Source organism: Nicotiana tomentosiformis, chromosome 8 (assembly GCF_000390325.3).
Source record: "Nicotiana tomentosiformis chromosome 8, ASM39032v3, whole genome shotgun sequence".
Taxonomy (NCBI): domain Eukaryota; kingdom Viridiplantae; phylum Streptophyta; class Magnoliopsida; order Solanales; family Solanaceae; genus Nicotiana; species Nicotiana tomentosiformis.
The window spans coordinates 16,936,045-16,940,894 of record NC_090819.1 but is presented as its reverse complement, the minus strand read 5'-3'; the positions used below and the strand labels follow the sequence as shown (position 1 = coordinate 16,940,894).

Here is a 4,850-nt window from a genome sequence, read left to right as displayed (position 1 = left end):
TTGTAGCCACTTACTTTCAAATTTTAATTTTAACATTATAAATTCAAATTTCAAATTTAAAATTTTAAACTTCAAAGTTTAATTCTAAGCCTTAAAAGTTTGCAAACACTTAAGTATCAATAATATTGAATAAGAAAAATAAAATTTACTTAAAAAAATAAAAAAATCCACGGCCCGTTAACAAACCGCTAACAGCCCGCTAAGCCCGAACCCGGACGGACAAAAAAAATTCCGAAAAAGTACAGCCCGCAACGTTAAACGGACGGACTGATTTTTTTTGTGTCCAGCCCGTCCCAACCCGCCCGTTAAACACCCATACTCTATACTCTTTTACATGTTCATCATCTTTTATTGTTACTTTAATTGAGCCAAGTGAAACTCTGTTTAGGCTTTCTTTCATTATATACTTAACAATATTCACAACAAACTACTAAAAGGAACTTATAAATTCGACCAAATTAAAATGTGACAAAAGTCTTTATCTAAAAAGGATAAAAAAAAATGTAATTGATTTTGTAAAATATATATTCAATACAGAATGATCACAATCATCACGTCGACGCGCAAATAAATTTTTCCAATTCGATTGTTATCGCAGCGTTATGCGATCAATCAAATTAGATAGATGATTGATCTCAAAGACCCACCAAAGTATGTAAACCAGGATTTAAAAAGACATATTTGAGAATATTATCTCTGTGTGACCTATAGGTCACGAGTTCGAGCCGTAAAAACAGTCATCAATACTTGTATTAGGGTAGAAAGTCTACATCACACCCCTTAGGTACGGCCTTTCCACCGACCCTGCGTGAACGCGGGATACTTTGTGGATGAGGCTGACTTTTTTAAAAAAAAAAATAGAAAAACCAAACATTTTCTTCTTTATAATTTGGTTCATTTAACGAGGTTAAAGATGTAATTGAACTTGGCCACAAAACAAACACAACAAACAGTAGCAATATTTTAATTTTCATTTCTGCTCTCAACATGACTCAAGCGACAATTGCGTATTACTTTACCATATATTATGATCACTCGCAAATCTAATACAGCTGAGGAGCCTCACTCAGTTCTCATTACTCTCGAGAGCTTAATTCAACAGACATTAATGGAGAGAAAGGCTTCTTCATTAATGGTTAATCTTCTCTTAATTGCAGCTTTAATTGCTGTTTTTTGTTCACTATCTCAAGCTGAAGTTAAAGGTTCATTTGATGACAATTTCAGTAAAAGCTGTCCTGAATCTCACTTCAAAACTTCTGAAGATGGACAGATCTGGTATCTCTCCTTAGACAAAAAAGCAGGTACTTAAAAACATAAGAATTCAGTGCTTTCCATTTAGTACACTTTTTCATTTCGTTGTGGCATTTTGAACGGGTAAAAATCATTTTTAGCCCGCGGCCGAAACTATTTAGCTACAAAAATATATAAATTTTATATATTTTATATATATATATATATATATATATATTCCGCTATTATTTTTAGAGCGGCTATACAATGTCATTTTCCCATTTTGAATCTTGAAGTTCTTGATAGTTAACTTTGATGAATTTCTTCTATATAGGATGTGGATTTATGACAAGGCAGAAATACAGATTTGGTTGGTTTAGCATGAAGTTGAAATTGGTAGGAGGTGACTCTGCTGGTGTTGTCACAGCTTATTATGTAAGTTGCAAGATTTTGAAGTTTTATGCATGAATAAATGTCAGCTCTAACAATGCAAAATTTAAATCTTGTAAGAATGTAAAAAGGATTTAACTTATATATAGTGACTTTATAAAAAATATTTATACGATCAGTAAGTTTTCTGGTTGCAAGAAGTGATCTGTTCTTAATTTTCAGGTTATTAATTCTACTTTTTTTATGGATGATTACCCGTAGTTATATTTTAGTTGACGTGAAAGTTTAAGAATTTTGTTACATTTACTGTTTACAAGTTAAACTCATGTAAAAATGTGTATAATGGGGAATTTTATGTGAGTGCAGATGTGCACAGAAGATGGGGCAGGGCCAACTAGAGATGAGGTAGACTTTGAGTTTTTGGGAAATAGGACAGGGGACCCTATCTTATTCAGACCAATGTGTACAAAAATGGCACTGGTGGGCGTGAGATGAGGCACGTTCTCTGGTTTGACCCCACTGAGGACTTCCATTCCTATTCCCTTCTTTGGAACTCTCACCAGCTCGTGTAAGTAACTCTTTCTAACTTTTAGGTGTTGCTCGGTGTCTCCTAAAATATAGTTGAGTGTGTCGGATTCTTCACAAATAATGTATTTTTGAAGAATCTAATACGGGTGCGGTAATATTTTTAGAAAGACCGATATTAAAAGATGAAAAGTGTGGTGGTGTACACACTATTTCTACCTGATTCAATTACTTGAGGATTCGTAAGGTTTAACCAGATTCTCCTTGAAACATTTCAACCTACTCGGTACTGACCAAAACATGGTTGCATTTGCTTAGGGCAGAGAGTAATTTAGAATTTTTAATCAATGAATGTGGATTACTATTAGTCAATTACACCTACTAATCCTTTATAGCAATTGGTACGAAGTGCAAACTTAGTAGAGATATTTGCTCTAAAATTACTCAAACATTCATATTTATGTTCAAGCAGCAGGAGTAACATTTTCTATCTAATTGGGCTCGATGAAAATAATTTACAATCAACAGGTTTGAAGTACTATTGCACTAACTGTTCATATATATTTATTTCAAACATATTATAAATATATAAAAATTGGGATTACTATATTTTTGGGCTGCCAAAAATGTCTATGTTTTGTATATTAAATATTGAATATACATATAATATACATAAATATACATAATATGCATATCATATATAATCAGTGTATATTTGGAATATCGCCTCCAACTATTTTGAGCCGTCAGGACGAAAACGGAAAAGCCCTAAATAATTTTACAGTTGTTCAACCATATAATATAAATACAATTCGACAACACGCGTTATCAACAAAGTGTGTCTGCCCTTGTTCACAATCAGATTTAATTTACATCATAATTCTGATATTTGCAGGTTTTTCGTGGATGAGGTTCCGATAAGGGTATACAAAAACGCGAATTATACGAACAATTTCTTTCCTAATGAGAAACCAATGTACTTGTTTTCAAGCATATGGAATGCAGATGACTGGGCTACTAGGGGTGGTTTGGAGAAAACAGATTGGAAAAATGCACCATTTGTTTCAACATATAAAGATTTCAGTGTAGATGGTTGCCAATGGGAAGATCCTTTTCCTACTTGTGTTTCAACAACCACTAAAAACTGGTGGGATCAGTACAATTCTTGGCACTTATCAAGTGACCAGAAATTGAATTATGCTTGGGTACAACGAAACCTTGTGATTTATGATTATTGCCAGGATACAAAGAGATATCCAGAAAAGCCTGAGGAATGTTGGTTAAGTCCCTGGGATTAACTGACCAAAATATAGATATATTCTTTTGTGAGATGAAAGAAATTAGTGTTTCCATTTTGATTATCAATTATTTCATTAATTAAAGCCTTTATTTTTGGGTCGAAATGTACTGATATTTTAACTTGAATTTGGGAATCAGAGTTTTAATTTGTGCAAATGAATATTTTTTTTCTGCAAATAAAGTAAAATAGGAGAGTAGGAGTGATCTTTTTTGACATACCTTGAAACTTTAGGTCAAATCCATTTTTGGATCACTTTTTTCGGGGTTAATCTGACTTTCTTTCCTATCCATTTCTTAGGGCTTTGGTGTATGCCACGTCGCATTCCATATTATCCAGATGCTTTACGCTTGATGGAATCTGACAGTTTTGGCTCTTATATATCCGTATTTGGGATTTGTCGTTCCTTTGTGTTAGTAACAATCATTTCAAGCAGTAAAAAAAAATAAAAGATGTGCTCCAAGTCCTTGGGCTGACTGTGATGTATAATGTACATGTGAGCTCGAAAATTATGAAATTGAAGTATGAAATTAAGGTTAAATTGTAGTTATCATTTTCTTTGGAATGGATTAATTAATAACAAAATAATACCACATAAAATTATAGTTATCATTTTCTCTATAAACACCATTGCTCCATGCCTGCATCATCAAACATTATTTCATTAATTAATTTGTAGAACTAGAAAATTTGTACAACGAAAAATTTATAAATAAATCTTCGCCCTTTAAAATGAAACAATCAAGAAGTGGCAAAATTAAAATTAAGAAGAATTAACCCAAATAACCGCCTACCTATTCTCTTAGGGCACGTTTGGCCATAAAGTTTTTTACCTTTTTTTGAAATTTGTTTACTTTTTTCTGGAATCGGTATTTGGCCATAAAAATTTCAAATTTCACTTGAAGTTGAATTTCGTAATTTTTTGAAAATATAAGAAACTCGAAAAAGTTATTTTTCAAAATTTTCACTTCAAATCACTCACAAATATTCAATGCTGCTCCAAATTGTATTTATGACCAAACACAACTTTAATTTTCAAATACCATTTTCACTTAATTTTCATTTTTTTTTTACTTTTTTCGTGACTTCACAATTCTTATGTCCAAATTCCCACTGAAACCAAAAATAGTCGGCGGATATATAATATATGTATAATTCATGTATACCATATGTATAACTATGTATAATCAATGTAAAATCTATGTATACCAACTAGAAAAAATAAACATTAAATCTGTCTGGCTATTTGTATAATAATAACCAAAATTAATCCATCTTTTTAGTAACTCCCCCAAACTGCCTAAGTTTATACGAGTTGAATTATGACCAATTTGTTGACTTGACTCTACGAATTGAATCCGAAATGACCCATCACACTGTTGGGTTAAAATAATTAGTCAAATAATGT

The 4,850-nt window shown here is 32.0% G+C and overlaps 1 pseudogene; it reads left to right on the top strand.

The window, feature by feature from the left end:
• The first annotated feature begins 950 nt into the window (after positions 1-950).
• Positions 951-3,548, top strand: LOC104105028 (probable xyloglucan endotransglucosylase/hydrolase protein 8; annotated as a pseudogene).
• The last annotated feature ends 1,302 nt before the right edge of the window (positions 3,549-4,850 follow it).